We start from the raw sequence: 17,436 nt of genomic DNA, 5'->3' as shown, positions 1-17,436 counted from the left end.
CTAAAATGGTAGAGAATGGAGGAGGCCAAGGCTTGTGTGGGTGAAATCTTTCTTTTTTGGCCATTATAAAAAGGTCATTTAAAGAAAAATGCTTAAGATATACATACACAGTTTAATGAATTATTCCAACATACTGGATGCATGTGAACATCTACTCAGATCAAGAAATAGAACCGGGTGAATCACCCAGTCCTCCAAGGCTCTTCCTGATCACAAGTATCCCTCCCCACAGAGGTAACTGATAACCTGATTTAGCATACTGCCTCCCTGACTTTCTTTCTAGTTTATCCCCCAAGTACGCATCGGCCATGGTCAGTTTGACATGGCGTGAGACATCCAAGTGAACGTCCGAATTCAGACTTCTTAAGTTCCCTCCGACACCTTCCGCAGCTTTTGAATATAGTCAGTTCTTCACATTCTTTAAAGCCAATCCCTCCTTGAGGCCGGAAGAAGAGACAGCTGTAACACCACTATGTACACTTATGTGCAAATATTATAAATATTTGAAAAATATTTTAGCCATCTTCTTGCTGCAAAGATGTCCTTGGCTTCATCTGACCACTTGTGAAGTCTGAAATATCAAGTTTATTTCCCTACATATTTCTGGAAAAGTAACTTGAACATAAGTCAATCCATCAGCGGGTGCCCAGAACATCTATTTCTGCAGAAGTGTATGTTCTTCTAGTTCTTAGGACCAGGAGATGTGAACAGCTAAAATGGAATGCTGTTTCTACGCTGACTGCCCTGGGACAGCCACCTCCAGTTCCGAGGGCCTTGATCTTATTAAAATGACAAGGCCCACCCATGTGGCCAAATGAAGGGCTCCATCTAGGGAGGGCATTTACACAGATACTGCCACTAACAGCCTTAGAGATAGGATTGTTGGGCTGGGAAGAGTCACAAAGGCCAGGCCCCCTACTGTTAACTCAGAGGACACTGATTGGCCAAAAGGGCAGAGCAGAGCCTGTCTGGCTGCAGAACAGGGTGGGGAGTCGTCTTGCAATTAGGAGGCAACTCCTTTAAAACTTCCTTCAAACTCTGCCTTAGGCAAACCCGACCTCGAAGTGAGGCCCTCCCCTAAATGCTGCTGGTGATCCTTTTTCTCACAGTGCTCTGACCCACTCACCACCACTGCTGTTTACTTTCCTGCAGGTTCCTCTAGCACACAAAGACCTCATGCACAGATTTCTACGTGCCCGCGTATCGAAGATGCCAGGCGGACCTAAGACATCACTGTTTGATGACCGTTTGGTACATTTTGTGGGATCTGAGCGATTTAGGGACAGTTTTCTGGACCCAGGGATTTGCTCCTCATCCTCCTTTCCTGTCACCTTGAGTGTGGAGGAACTTGGAGGCTCATGGCCAGTGGCAGGCACATAGGCCTCTTGATCTAACGAAGACGTGGATAAGGGGCGCCTGGGTGACTCAGTTAGTTTAGCCTCTGACTTCGGCTCAGGGTTGATCTCAGGGCTCATGATCTCCAGTTCATGAGTTCGAGCCCCACATTGGGCTCTGGGCTTCAGATCCTCTGTCTCCCTGTCTCTCTGCCCTTCCTCCGCTTGTGCTCGATCTCTGTCTCAAAAATAAATAAACATTTTTAAAATGATGTTCAAAGAACTGGCTGAGAGTGCAGTGGGTACTGATGACAGTACTAAAGGGGGAGCTCCCGTTAGCAAGCCCATCCTACAGATGAAGACACTGAGGCTCAGAGAGTTAAGGAACTTGCCCTAAATCACAAAGGTAATGAAGTGCCACACTCAGTGTCAAACGCAGTTGACCTCACTCCGTTTCGCGTCCTCCAACACCACTATTGAATTGAATGCAGTTACGGGGGTTCTGCTAGCCCGTGTCAATGACCAGCTCTATGCTGGTTCAGGGCAATGCTCCCCGCTGGTTGGTCAGAAGCCAGCATAGCCCAGCGGTGAGGCACATCAGCAACACCACCGATGGTGGTACCCATTCCAGTAAGGACATACCACTTAGTAAGTTTTATGTGTCCAGTCGAAAACAATGGGTAATGCCCAGGGGACGCTGATCCTCACAGGGGATATCAATAGGAAAATGCCCTGTTGCTTCTCTGGGAAATATCCTGCGCGACATTTTTCCTGTCTGATGCTTTACAGGATCACAGCAGACACCTGTGAGCATTCATTCCGAGCCAGAGACTGTTCTAAGAATCCGCCTGCTTGTCCATTTAATCCTCACGGTACTCTCACAGGACAACCAGCAACCATTATCCTCGCAAGGTCAAGTCACTGTCCAAGATCACACAACGGTAACAGAGGCAGGATGTAACCTCAGCCGGTTAGGTCTTGACCACTGTGCTGTACTACTTACTGCCTGAGAAAAGTGTCTTTTTTTTTTTTAATTAAAAAAAAAAATGTATTCATTTTTGAGAGACAGAGAGAGACAGAGCACACGCGGGGAAGGAGCAGAGAGAGAGGGAGACACAGAATCCAAAGCAGGCTCCACGTTCTGAGCTGTCTGCACGGGGCCCTGATGCAGGGCTCGAACTCACAAACCGCAAGATCATGACCTGAGCCGCAGTTGGACGCCCAACTGACTGAGCCACCCAAGCGCCCCACGAGAAAAGATCATCAGCTGCAACAGAAACCATTATTACCTTATTTTTCTTATTTTTCTCATTTTTACTGACAGCATTATGTCCAGTGGGTGAGTCAGATTTGATATGAAATCACAACTCTTATGGTCCCCAAATTCCCTTGACTTGCATTTAAAATTAAGGTGTTCATTGATGAACCACAATACAAGGGCTGTTTATAGTCAGTTTTAAGACTTCCCATAAATAGGTAACAAAACTCACTTGAAATGTTTTTAAAATTTTAATATTTAGAGGCACCTGACTGCTTCAGTTGGTGGAGCGTGTGACCCTTGACCTCGGGGTTGTGAGTTTGGAAGGCAGCTATGCTCACGACTATGCCACCAAAGCCAGCTCGGGGTTGTGAGTTTGAGCCCCGTGTTGGGTATAGAGATTACTTAAAAATTTTTAAAAATAAATAAAATTTTCAATATTTAAAGCAACTGTTACTGCCTACCCTCCACATTTCTTTATTATTATTATTGTTATTATTATTCTTCCTATTATTTTTAAATCAGATGAAAGCTGTGGACACTTTCTCCAGAAACATGGATATTTACATGTAAAAAAATCATACATTCATGGGGCGCCTGAGTGGCGCAGTCGGTTAAGCGTCCGACTTCGGCCAGGTCACGATCTCGCGGTCCGTGAGTTCGAGCCCCGCGTCGGGCTCTGGGCTGATGGCTCAGAGCCTGGAGCCTGTTTCCGATTCTGTGTCTCCCTCTCTCTCTGCCCCTCGCCCGTTCATGCTCTGTCTCTCTCTGTCCCAAAAATAAAAATAAAAATAAAGAAATTAAAAAAAAAAAATCATACATTCACCTGTAAGGAATTCCCAGAGCCCAGAGGCCCATCCATTGACTCTAGTGAGAAGTTGTTGTTTTTTGAATTTACAAATGGAGAATCCTTTGTGAAGCAAATGTTTTTCCTCCGACTTGCATTTTATAACTCTCTCTCCGTTCCCCCCTCTACACACACACATAACGTAGTATATTATTTCATGAACTGGCACCATCACCATTTTTTTTTTTTTTACCATCATCATTTTTTACCATCAGAGTAGTTTTCCCTTTCTAATATTCTACATTTCAAACAAAAGTTACTGTAACAAACCCTTCAATCTCACAAAACATAAATTAAACTAAGTTTTAGCTATATCATTTGGCTAAAATGATGCTGCAGCCAGTGTGCGGGCCTTTAATTTTCAATCTGGACTTGCCTTTGAACTGATTTGTAGATTTCCTGAAGTGTATGTTCAATATTGCTATGGTTTCCCCGTAAAAACCAGATCCATTGGAGGGGGCTGTTGGGATAGGTTACACCCTTGCTACAAAACTAGTTCACCTGTTCTTCTAAGAGAAATACAAATAGTTGACAACACAGTCATTTCTTCTGGTTACTATTTGCAGGGGACTCTGGATTTAAAAGTACTTCATGCATACTTCACTTCCAGCATAATATCTAATTGATGGCTCAACATTTTGGATGTGAAAGCACAACTCTAGCCGTGATCGTATAGTGGTTAGTACTCTGCGCTGTGAAAGCACAACTCTTAAGATCCACAAATTTACCGGACTGCATTTTAAAATTAGGGTACTAACTGGGGAGCCATAGAGGCACCTGAGTGGCTCAGTAGATTAAGGGTCCAACTTCAGCTCAGGCCATGATCTCATGGCTCGTGAGTTTGAGCCCCACTTTGGATCCCCTGCCCCTCCTTCCCTCTCTCTCTCTCAAAAATATAAACACATTAAAAAATTAAAAAAAGTAATGGGGCACCTGGGTGGCTCAGTCTGTTAAGTCTCCAACTTCAGCTCAGGTCATGATCTCACGGTTCATGAGTTCCAGCCCCACATCAGGCTCTGTGCTATCAGCACAGAGCCTGCTTAGGATTCTCTCTCTCCCTCTCTCTGCCTGTCTCCTGCTCACTCTCTCAAAATAAATAAATAAACTTAAAAAATTTTTTTGAAAAAGTACGATGAGCTAATTGGTGAGCCATAATACGGTATGATATGATATAGCTCTGAGAATAGGATGTTATCATAATCTTTACCCAGGATCACTTAGAGAGTGACCGTGTGCTTCTTCCTCCATGTACATCATCACTAATCCTCACAACGATCCCGTAATATATCAGAACGTCAATTTTACAGAGGAGGACACCGAAGCCCAATATCACAGAGCCAGAAAGTAGTCCATGATGGTTTGGCTTAAAAGTCTGCTCTTTCTCAGCTACCGCTTTGCCTCTCTGGCTATGGCCTCCATTTGGACTTGGACTCATGCTTATAAAGTAACCCTCCCCCCTTGCAAGTAGAAATGTTCACTGTATCCTTGAGCAGGGCTGCCTTCACTGAAACTCTTCATGCTCCTAAAACTTGAAGCTGACAAAGGGAAGGGGATACTCAAGCAGAACTTAGCAGAGAATATTTTAGTTTGATGTTAGAGTAAGTAAGGAATTTGACTATTTATTTAAAGAAATTTTTTTAGGGGCACCTGGGTGGCGCAGTCGGTTAAGCGTCCGACTTCAGCCAGGTCACGATCTCGCGGTCCGTGAGTTCGAGCCCCGCGTCAGGCTCTGGGCTGATGGCTCGGAGCCTGGAGCCTGTTTCCGATTCTGTGTCTCTCTCTCTCTCTGCCCCTTCCCCAGTTCATGCTCTGTCTCTCTCTGTCCCCAAAATAAATAAATGTTGAAAAAAAATAAAAAAATAAAGAAAAATTTTTAAGTTTATTTATTTATTTATTTAGAGAGAGAAAGAGAGAGAGTGAGTAGGGGAGAGGCAGCGAGAGAGGGAGAGAGAATCCCAAGGAGGCTTTGCACCCAACTCGAGGCTTGAACTCATGAAACAGCAAGACCATGACCTGAGCTGAAACCAAGCGTCAGATGCTTAACCAATTGAGCCGCTCAGGTGCCCCAGGAATTTGACAATTTAATTGTAGGCCTTTTTTTTTTTTTTTTAAGTCTAAACATGCAGTTAGCATGAGATTCTACTTTTTTTTTTGCCTCAGTAAATATTTTTTATTCCAGTATCATTAACATACAGTATTATGTTAGTTTCAGATGTACAATACGATTCAACAATTCTATGCATTTCTCAGTGCTCATCAAGGTAAGTGTATTCTCCAACCACTTTATTTCACCCATTCCCCACCCACCTCCCCTCTGGAAACCCTTAGTTTGTTCTCTGTATTTAAGAGTCGGGTTTTTTTGCTTCTCTTTTTTCTTTGCTTGTTCATTTGTTTTGTTTCTTAAATTCGACATATGAGTGAAATCATGGTACTTGTCTTTCTCTGACCGATGTATTTCACTTAGCATTATACCCTTTAGACTCATCCATGTTGTTGTAAATGGCAACAGGTCATTCTTTTTATGACCGCATACTATTCCATCGTACACATGTACCACGTCTTTTTTATCCATTCACCTGTGGATGGACACTTGGTCTTACTTGGCTATCTAAATAATGCTCCAATAAACATAGGGGTGCGTACAGCTTTCAGAAGTAGTGTTTTCATTGTCTTTGGGGAAATACTCAGTAGTGGAATGACTGGGTCACATGGCAGTTCTCTTTTTAATTTTTGGAGGGACCTCCATACCGTTTTCCACAGTGGCTGTACCCGTTCGCGTTTCCACCAACAGTGCACAAGGGTTCCTTTTTCTCCACATCCTCGCCAACACTTGTTACTTATCTTATCGTGTTTTTGATTTTAGCCACTTTAACAGGTGCGAGGTGGTATCTCAGTGTGGTTTTAATCTGCGCTTCCCTGATGATGAGTGGCGTTGAGCATTTTTTTCATGTGTCTGTTGGCCATCTACATGTCTTCTTTGGAAAAATGTCTACCACGTCCTCCAGCGTCAGATTCTAAATTGAAAATGTAATGCCTACATTTCATATGCTTAAAAAGTATTTTGTGCGTTCCAAAATGAGTCATTACTTCAATCATTCCAAAACGTATAACTGAGTCCAAGATTTTCTATTATCGGCCCACTCTTGCTCTGTTAGGTAATATAAACCTCTCCCGGAAAAGAAATGCCGCGATACTAAACCACCTGCCTCCACTGATGGAGAAGCAAAGCAAGACCTGGCGTTTTGCATCAAGAGATAATTAAACAACGGGGTGGTTTCAGTTTGTGTCAAGAGTCACCCCTCTCCCTTTGATCTGTACTTCAGCTAAGGTGCATCAAGGATCTTAAGGGTCATGGGAGAAGAGGGGCAGGGCAAGGGAGAAATTTCAGTCCACCTTGAAGTGTGAAGTGTTTGCTTTTCCCCAGACATCCCGTCTCACTTCCTCTCTCCTGAAAATCTACCCTCCGTGTTCCTGAATGAACCTGCCCCGGAATTGTCAGCTGCTCTTCCCCCAAAACTTTCAGAGGCTCAAAATGAAGTCCATGCTTTCTGAAATGTGAAATCTGTGTGCTCTGGGGCATGCTATGGGTTTTTTTGGGAGGCTTCTCTGATTTTTTTGAAATGTGAGTTTCAGTTTTGTCACCAGAAACTAAATGCTAGGTCTCTGTACTATTGAAAAGAATCATCATAATAATTTTAATTGAAAGTCATGGCATCTTAACCCTTCAATTACAGCCCACTCCTTTGTCCCTTACTCCTTGAATATTATCACAAATTGAAGATCCTACAGATAAGAACAGTTATGCAAAAGAGGGCTTTTATCTGATTTGGGAGGCTGAGTGGAAAGGGTAATGACGAAGCTCTCTAGTGATTTTTCTCCTCTTAAATCTCTCTTCTTATCTTTTCTTTTGTTTCCCTCTTATGGCTTCATACCATTCATTAGCAATGCAGTAAAATTTGGAATTCTCTTCGTGCATCTTTGTGCTAGCCCCTAAATGCAAGGCCCTGAGGCCCATTAATTTCAAAGTGATTAGCCAGAGCAGAGATAAGCCACTGTGAAACCAGAGCCGCTATTCCAGGAATCTTTTCCCTACCTTTCTTAATTTGGCTAAGCCCAAAGTTTTTATAAATCAGCCATCCTGGAAATGAGCAGAGGTATCGCTAGTATCCTTCAGAGTCACGGGCTTTCTAGAACTCCGAATAGTTGCCATTGTGATTTGAAGGTGACACTGATTAGCTACTCGCTGTAGATGAAGCTAAGACACGGAGATATTGCTCTTTGATTTGTAGATGTGAGTTTTTTGGGAACCTGATAGTGTGATTGATACGTCCTCCTGCCCTGCCAACAGTGCGAGTCCGCTGCTCAAAGAGGGCAGGCGTTTCTTTCTTCTTTTTTTTTTCTCCAAGAATAGAAAGGACTGCTTGAATCCTGGGTTCAAACTTTTCTGGGCTGTGGGCTCGCAAGGGTTCCCAGACCTCTCTGGAAATTCAGCGGCTATTACTAGATGCCAGAGGTACTACTAGTGTCCAGGTTGGCTGTAGGGAGAAGTACAGTTGATGACTTATCATGGGGCTGTCTCCACACTGTTCCCTCTTCAGGAGAACAGCAGGCTTCCTCTCTGAAGGCAATTTGCTCCCCCAAGGCATCCTTCTGCCACTTACTTTATCCAGAAGCTAAAGGAAGTTTACCTGAAGGGGCAATCTGATCATGTCCTTACAGCATGTAATCCTGTTACGTCTTTGCACATTAACCACATACTGGTTTTTTGTTTTTTTTGTTTTTGAATTAGAAAGAAATTCGGGGCGCCTGGGTGGCTCAGTCAGTGGAGCATCTGACTTCGGCTCAGATTGTGATCTTGCAGTCTGTGAGTTCCAGCCCCACATCAGGCTCTGTGGTGTCAGCACAGAGCCCACTTTGGCTCTTGTGTCTCCCTCTCTCTGCCCCTCCCTTGCTCATGCTCTCTCAAAAATAAATAAACATTTTTAAAAAAGTCATTTTCTCTCCATGGCTTCCATTTATCTTCCAGACTTGGTCACTGTCCTTGTCCTCACGCAAATCCTCTGTCAGCTAGCGTCTGTCACTAATGGACACTTCGGAATTTCAGGGCTTTTACAAGTTCTGACTCAGCGCATCGTCCTGTTTTGCTCACCCAGCCACCTGGAGAACTCGGTGGTTTTTAAGTGACCTTGTGCCTAGCACCGTGCAGACCACAGAAGAGGGGCTCAGTGCTGGCCAAGGAAATGCAGGACCAAATTCATTTTCACCTTAAAGCTTCCAGATAGCAAAGGGTTTCTATTGACAGATCCAGAAGTTGGGTGACATCAGGCTTAAGAGTGTTTCAAACTTTCTCCCACTTAAAAAGTAATTCTCAGAGATTCCATGTGCTCCCCTGACACTTTGACAGAAGCTCATTTTCTTATTTAAGAAATAGATCAGAACTGTGCGTAAAGAAAAAGCCCGAAAGGAAATCAGCAAAATGTGAACGACACATGTATTAGATTGGTGGAACTATGTACTATTTCTTTTCTTTCAACATTTGAGTATTTCCTAAGTTTTCTATACTGTGTATGTGTTAGTTTATAACATTTCATTTAAAATTTTCTTTTTTTAATGTTTATTTATTTTTGAGAGAAAGAGACAGAGCAAGATCGGGGGAGGGACAGAGAGGGAGGGAGACACGGAATCCGAAGCAGGCTCCAGGCTCCGAGCTGTCAGCACAGAGCCTGACAAAGGGCTGGAAGTCACGAACCGCAAGACCATGACCTGAGCTGAAGTTGGACACTTAACCAAATGAACCACCCAGGTGCCCCTGTAATATTTCATTTTATAAACTTTATTTATTTATTTATTTATTTATTTATTTATTTATTTATTTATATTTTAGAGCACGCGCGAGAGCACGAGAGGGGGAGGGGGGAGAGGGAGAGAGAGAGAATCTCAAGCAGGCTCCACACTCAGCATGCAGTCCAACGCAGGGCTTGATCCCATAATACCATGAGCATGACCTGAGCTGAAATCAAGAGTTGGACGCTCAACCGACTGAGTCACCCAGGCACCCCTATAAACTTTATCTTAAAAGAAAACAGTTCAGGGGCACCCGGCTGACTGAGTTAGTAGAATGCATGACTCTTGATCTTGGGGTCGTGAATTCAAACCTCACACTGGGTGTAGAGCTTACTTAAGAAAAAAGAAAACAATAATAATGGAAGAAACAATTCACTGATCATCTGAACCGATATTTAAAACAGGCAAGCCTCTATTCTGCCTATATTCTCTTTCATAGTCTTTGTTATTTTATATTTTTATGAGAAGTATCCTAATATCAGGTATACATCCAAACCACCACCACAAGAAGTCCTTTACTATTGATTATTGAGCAGCTATATTATTTGTGAGACATAAGAAATTATAGGAGGATGAAAAAGGGGCCGGGCATGGTTTTAGATGGCAGCTGGGGAGATGCCACAGAGAGGCACATATTTTAGGGATCCAGTTTGGAAATTCCAATATCCCTACTTCTCTTCCTGTGTTCGTTCCTGCATAGAGTTGAAACTGCCTAGATTATATTCGATGGCACATAAACACGTGCTGAAAGTAATACTTTGAGAAGATCTCTGCATTGGTGTCATTCGCATGAAATATGAGCGATCCCAGGCTGCAGAAATAATGCCAGGGAAAGAACAAAGTTGAGACAGGGAAGGGAAGCATTGCCAATCTGACTGTTGCCCTATTCCACATGACATTTTGTCTGTGTCTCCTTTTCCATCACTGCAAGTTGTCAAGGTATTTGTGGATAAACAGAGCCCCTCTCTCAGCGATCTGTCTTCTCGGACCACTCAGTTTGTGCACGGATCACTGCCCATCGTTGGTCAAACGGTCTAGAAACCTCAACACGCATTAAAACAATGACAACAAAAATCAAATGCAAATCTAAGTGCTACACGATGCAAGATATTGTGTCTGTGTCTCTGCACGGTTCCCTGTGGGCCCTGGATGAGCTGAGGTCCCACGGTCAACCTGAAAGATCCTGGCTTCTTATGAATTTTAAACTTCTGACATCTAAGGCCCTTTTTGGTTGAGTCCCAATCCAACCTTTGCAACCTCATCTGCCACTTCCATCCGCCCCCACAAAAATCCCCGTTAGAAATGCCCATTCTTCCTTTGGTGGCCACCCAGCTCCTATGCCACCTTCCTCAGAAGCCTCTTCTGGTTTCCCCCAGATTTTCGCTGCATGGTCTGCTCATGTGCCTGCCTCCTGCGCCGAAGAGTCTGAGACTATAGTAGAGATTTCCTGGTATGGGAGATACTAAATGATTTTTTTTTTTTTTTTTTTTTTTGCTGCTAGAATATTAAATAAACACTTACTGAATTTATTTACATACATGGGTACTAGCACAAGGAAAAACATTTCTTTTAATCTCTAGTGCTCTGCATTCGGTGGTACTCTCTCCTCATACCTGTTAATCCTTCTCAGCACCTGATCTGGCAGGTGGGATTTCCCACCCATCCCAGCACCCAGGGAACCAATACTTTTTCTCCTTTATGGGCCCGGGTTAAAATTTCTTCTCCTCATTTGACATCTGGCTTCCAAAGTTGGTTTGTTGTGACGTCATGGGCCCAGAAGGTGGCTGAAAATCAATTGACCAAGTGACAAACCTGCGTAATCAACTCTAGCTTTATAGTGAGTCTGAGAGGCAGAATTGTAGAAAAGGACTTGCTTGGGCTGGTCCCGAAAAATGGGCAAGAGCCATGATAGGGGAGAGGTGAGAAGGAACACTCCAGAGTGTGATTTTTCTCTACCACCACCACCACCAACAACAACAACAATCACGACGACAACAACAACAGAAAGTTTCAAAATAGATGACTGGCAAATGTAGGACACTTTTCCATGACATATATGCTCTTATTGTTGCAATTAAATAAATCACCAAAACCTTTTGTCTTCATTAAACTCAGATTTCATTTGAGTAGCTGCTTTCTTCTCTTTCATTTCTTGGTAACACAGGTTGTACTAAAGGATGGCGATCTAGCCCTGAAGAAGAAATCTGCCTCCCTAAAGGACTCAACTTGGGGTGCCTGGGTGGCGCAGTCGGTTAAGCGTCCGACTTCAGCCAGGTCACGATCTCGCGGTCTGTGAGTTTGAGCCCCGCGTCGGGCTCTGGGCTGATGGCTCAGAGCCTGGAGCCTGTTTCCGATTATGTGTCTCCCTCTCTCTCGGCCCCTCCCCCGTTCATGCTCTGTCTCTCTCTGTCCCAAAAATAAATAAACGTTGAAAAAAAAAATTAAAAAAAAAAAATAAAAAAATAAAAAAAATAAAGGACTCAACTTATGTCACTGGAAATTGGCTTGACTTAAATGGTAATCGGCTCATGCTGTCTCACAGCTGGGAATGGGAGGGCAAACCCCAAAATATTTGTTTACTACTTTTGATAACCTAAAAAAAAAAAAAAAAAAGAAAAGAAAAAGAAAAACAGATGATGGTACATCCAGTGGACCTGGCTGCTTTGCACACAGTGTTCCTCCAGCTGTGATCTGAGAACTTCCTGCGCTGGCGGTGTTACCAGCCATGGTAACACCATGGTTACCATGGTGATGGCAGAGCGGCGCGGTTTGTGTCCTATGGTACAAGCTCCAGGACCAGACCCAGACCCAGATCACACTCTTTGGGAGTGGGACCCAGGAACCTAAATTTAAAAACCTGATGATTTTTGTATTGGTTTACATTTAAACACAAATGCAAGTGAATAAATCCATCACGAATGAAATGTAGCTCTTGAAAACATTTTATTTTTTTATAGCACGTAAGGTCAGCGCTTCTGCTCAATCTGTGTATACTGGTATTCCTTCTTTCAAGCAAAAGAGCTACTTTATTTATTTATTTATTAATGTTTATTTATTTTTGAGAGAGACAGAGACAGACAGAGTGCAAGCGGGGGAGGAGCAGAGTGAGAGGGAGACACAGAATCATAAGCAGGCTCCAGGCTCTAAGCTGTCAGCACAGAGCCCGATGCGAGGTTCAGACTCAAGAACCATGAGATCATGACCTGAGCTGAAGTCCGATGCTTAGGTGACTGAGCCACCCAGGCGCCCTGCAAAAGAGCTACTTTAAATGTCTGACATGTAAATACAAGAAAACCACCTAAACATCACAATTAAAAGCCAGAAACTATCAGATTGAATAAAAAGCAACTAGATGTTGCCTATAAGAAATGCATTTTAAATATACAATAAAATGAAAGTATGGAAAAACACATACCATGCTAACACTAAAAAAGAAAAAGTTGGTATGGTTGTATTAACATCAGACAATGAAGATTTCAGAATCCAGGGAAGAGACTCATTTTATAATGATGAAATGGTCAATTCATCAAGAAGGCAGGACAATCCTAAATGTTTATGCATCGAATATCAGAGCTTCAAAACAAAAACAAAAACCAAGAGAACTATAAGGAGAAATAGATGAATCTACAGCTGAAGTTGGAGATTTAAATGTGCCTCTATCAATATTTTAGAACAAGTAGAGTGAAAAATCAGTAAGAAGACTTGGTCAATGATCCATCACTTGACTGAATTGGCATTTTAGAACTCTCTATCCATCAATGGCAAAATATACATTCTTTTCAAATTCAAGTGTTCGTGGAACATTTGCCATGGTGGACTACATTCTGGGCCATAAACAAGTTTCAATAAATTTAAAAGGATTAAAATCATACAAAGCATGTTCTCTGACCACAATAGAATTAAATTAGAAATAAAATCAAGTATCTCTGGAAAGTCTTCAAGTATTTGAAAACCAAGTAACATACTTTTAAATAACCCAAAAAGAAATATAAAGGGAAATTAAAAAGGATCTTATAACTGAATGAAAATGGAAAGGTAACATCAAAATTTGTGTAATACAGATGAAGTTTAGGGAGAAATTTATAACATTAAATAATTCTAGTAGAGGGGCGCATGGGTGGCTCAGTTGGTTAAGCATCCAACTTCAGCTCAGGCTATAATATCATGGTTTGTGGGTTCGAGTCCTGCATCAGGCTCTGTACCCTAAGCTCAGAGCTTGGAGATTCTGTGTCTTCAGATTCCGTGTCTCCCTCTCTCTCTGCCCCTCCCCTGCTCAAGCTCTGTCTCTCTCTCAAAAATAAACGTTTAAAAATTTTTAAAAAATAATTCTATTAGAAATGGAGACAGGTCTCAAAAAAAATTACAGAATAAAGACTATACTTTCAGGGATCATGTCTATAGTTTGTTACTAAAAAAGAGGATACCCAGCTGAATTTGAATTTCAGATAAAGAATGAAATGTTATTTACTATAGACATGTCCCATGAAATATTTGAGATATGCTTACGCTAAAAATGTATTTGAAATGAAAATTTAATTGAGCATCCCGTATTCCATCAAATAACCTGAGTCAATGACCTCAGCTTATATTGAAGAAACTAGAAGATGTTGAAAAACAAGAAATCAGTAAGTGTTTAAAACAGTAAAGGGCACCTGGGTGGCTCAGTCAGTTGAGGATTTGACTCTTGATTTCTGTTCAGGTCATGATCCCACGGTTCATGGGATGGAGCCCCACATTGGGCTCTGTGTTGAGTACAGAGCCTGTTTGGGACTCTCTCTCTTTCTGTCTCCCTCCCTCCCTCCCCTGCTCCTGGTCTCTCTGCCTCTTTCAAATGTAAGTAAACAAACAAACAAAAAAAACCCAGCAACAGTCGAAGGAGATGCTGGAAAAGAGAGGACTGAACAAACATCAGGTGTGAGACATAGAGAAGAGAGGTATAGATTGGAGAATTAGTGGTGACAGTGGATGGGAGACTCTGGATAAACCTGAGTAGAAAAGCCCAGTGAATGGCCCACCGTGTACTGAGTGGAACACGTTACCGTTCCATTGGGTTGACAATGGAAAGAACATGGAACTAATCGTGGCCTACCCAGTCACGAGCTTCGTGACAGGCATGTGAAGCCATACGAGCCCCAGATGTCACATCTGTCACAAGGGTTTGGAACACTGGATCTCAAGTCTCTTCTTCCTCTAACGATCTCTTGGCTACATAATTTATACCTTAAAATGAGTCCTGCTGGAGGATATGCCTACAAAGTCTTTACAGTTTATGAAGTGCTTCCAGCACTGACCTCATTCACCCCTCGAGGGCCATGAGAAGTGTGTGTTATTTCCCTCTTCCCTTTTACACCCAATGAAACTGCCCTCAGAGATGTTAAACAGTCTTGTTTAAAGTCGCACCAAGTTCAATGCCCTTTCAGCCACCTCGCAGCAAGAGGCAGAGAAGCCATGACCCCTTGCGGAGAAGGCTTTGGGTCCAGGGACAGACACAAAAGCTCTGGAGTGAGCTGCGGTGAGGGGCACACTCTGGGTGTGCGAATGGCTCTTCATCTGCATCTCAGCAAGGACTTCCAGCTCCCACGTTTGGAAACACTTGTGAAAGTGGGTACGGTAGGCTGGAGAATGCCTTTTCAAGATGCCTGGTGTTCTAATCCCTGGGATTTGGGACTATGCTACTTTATATGGCAAAAGGGGCTTTGCGAGTGTGATGAAATTAAGGATCTCGTGATGGGAGATTATCCTGGATTATCAGGGCGGGTGCAATGGAATCACAAAGGTGCTTTTAAGAGGGAGGCTGGAGGGTCAGAGTCAGAAAAAGCAGCGAGGACAGAAGCAGAGGTTGGAGTGACATGTTTGAACACAGAGGGAAGGGACTACAAGCCTAGGAAAGCAGGTGACCGCTAGAAGCTGGGGAAGGCAAGGAAACAGATCCTCCTCTGAAAACTTCAGATTTCTGATCCCTGGCACTATACATTTATATTGCTTTAAGTCACTAAGTTTGTAGTAACTTACTACAGCAGCAATAGGAAAATCATACAGTAGGGAAAGAGAACATTGATATATTCACAGCATTTAAGGTTTTTAACTTTTATTTGTTTTAGAGAGAGAGCGTGCAAGCACGGGAGAGGGGCAGAAGGGGAGGGAGAGAGAGAATCTCCAGCAGTCTCCAAGCTCGGTGTGGAACCCAGTGCAGGGCTTGATCCTACATCCCTGGGATCATGACCTGAGCCAAAATTGAGTGAGACGCTGAACCAGTGAGCCACCCAGGCATCCGACGTATTCATAAAATTTACTTTTTTTTTTTTTCAAGTTTGTTTATTTGAGGCAGAGAAAGCGGGGAAGAGGCAGAGAGAGAGGAAGAGAGAGAGAGAATTCCAAGCAGACTCTGCACTGTCAGCACAGCCTGATGTGGTGTTCAAACTCACAAACCATGAGATCATGACCTGAGCCCAAATCGAGTCAGATGCTTAGCTGATTGAGCCACCCGAGCACCCCTGGGAACTGGGATTTTAGAAGAATGGATCTGAGTTCAATTGGAGGTTGGTAAGAAGAGGTACAGTAAGTTAGTAAAAGATGGCTGATGCTTATGCAAAAATTTTGTGTAAAATGGAGTCTAGTAAACTGTCACGTGGAGCCCAACTCAGGGCTTGAACTCACAAACTAGGAGATCATCGCCTGAGCCAAGGGAGTTGGACACTTAACCAACTGAGTCACCCAGGCACCCCTATTCATAAAATTTAAAGCCAAAGACGCTTTATTTTAATCATTTCCATACATTTAAAACAAAGCGAAATGTGAACACACACAAACACAGCTCTCTGTCCACCGCTTAACCCACATAGTCCATCTGTCCCGTAACAAAACGGTCCTAATTTTGCTGTGGTTAGCAGATGCTGGTTAACGCAAAGACACGGTTACCTTGTTCACTCCGTGACCCCAAAGAAGTCGGGAACAAAGAAACTTAAGACCCCTTTGTACCCAGAACTGTGCTCAAGCAAACAAATGCTGGGGCTAACTTTTATTGATGCAAACTCATTTCAGGGTTCAAACGGAGCAAAATATATGGTTTAAAATTCATCTGGAGGTTTTGATCCTTACGTCTATGCTCTTCTGCTCCAGTCTCAGATTTGCCACCTTTTTCTCCGTAAACACACGTCAACTTCTCAGGTGCAGATTTTTGATTCGGAAAAACCATTCTTGGCTCTCTGCAAATAAGGACTGTGATATCGGAGGAGTTTACAAAAAGGCCTATGGGAATAACGCTTCTTTTTCTATTTTGAAAACTTGTTGAACATTTGTTTTAGCCCAGCTCTGGCTTCGCGAGTAATCTGTTCCATTGCCCTGAGCATGAGTATGGTGATCATTCCAGTAGGTGTTAACAGACAGTGACATCATCTGGAAGCAAGAAATGGCTCTCAGGTTACCATATAAATTGACTTAAGCTTTGGGAAGGATTACAGGGCAGACCTCGGCTAAGTGTGGAGATGCCATTACGGCTAAATCAAAGGTAACTGTGAGGTCTGGCAGGCACCTGTCAACAGGTAAGGGAAGGAGGAGCCCACGAAGGAGACTTGAGTCAGGATTACATTCTCCAAGCTTTATTTTTATTTCAGGTTAAAGGGTCAGACAGAAAAGCCATTCGCAGTGATCTTTATTTATGGTTCTCAGAGGCCTGGTTGGTGAAGTGTCCTGAAGAAGAAGGATGGCTCAGGTGGGACCCCAGTTTCCCAGCCTGGCTGATGACAGACTGGGGGCCTCATGCTTTGTGAAAGCCCCGTTTTTTATGAATGTGCGTTAATGTTTGCAGGCACAACATGGGAACCCATCCTATCTGTTACCTCCTGTGCAGAGAGAGGTGGGTGTCCCCCCGCCCCCCTGCCCTCTCCTCGGCCACCTGAACAGACCAGTTTCCACCACCTGTCGTTGGCCTTTGAAGGACGGGTAAGGAGATACAAGCATTCTTGGCCGGCAAGCTTGGGCAGGGGAGATTCCCACACACTTCTCTGATGTTCAAAACTCAGTCCAGTGTTTTGTTCAAGCTTTCTCTTGGGGCAAGAATAAGACTCCATTCTTTGGAGACGTGCAGTGTCTAAGGAAAATGACCAGAGAACAGCAGAGAAGCAAGAGGAACCCTGCTTATGACCCCATCCTGT

At 43.3% G+C, this 17,436-nt stretch overlaps 1 protein-coding gene, 1 long non-coding RNA gene and 1 pseudogene across 2 annotated transcripts in view; 2 read left to right on the top strand and 1 right to left on the bottom strand.

Annotated features, from left to right (window-relative positions):
* Positions 1 to 17,436, bottom strand: part of TEX37 (testis expressed 37) — a 65,386-nt gene that overhangs the window by 23,202 nt on the left and 24,748 nt on the right. The gene's annotated exons all lie outside the window — the stretch shown is intronic.
* Positions 989 to 2,344, top strand: LOC125161559 (uncharacterized). The gene is made up of 3 exons (XR_007150668.1): positions 989 to 1,064; positions 1,153 to 1,251; positions 2,124 to 2,344. It is a non-coding gene; the product is annotated as an uncharacterized LOC125161559 (long non-coding RNA).
* On the top strand, positions 13,654 to 13,771 carry LOC125163195 (uncharacterized; annotated as a pseudogene).

This window comes from Prionailurus viverrinus, chromosome A3 (genome assembly GCF_022837055.1).
Source record: "Prionailurus viverrinus isolate Anna chromosome A3, UM_Priviv_1.0, whole genome shotgun sequence".
NCBI lineage: Eukaryota > Metazoa > Chordata > Mammalia > Carnivora > Felidae > Prionailurus > Prionailurus viverrinus.
This window is presented reverse-complemented; position numbering and strand designations above follow the sequence as displayed.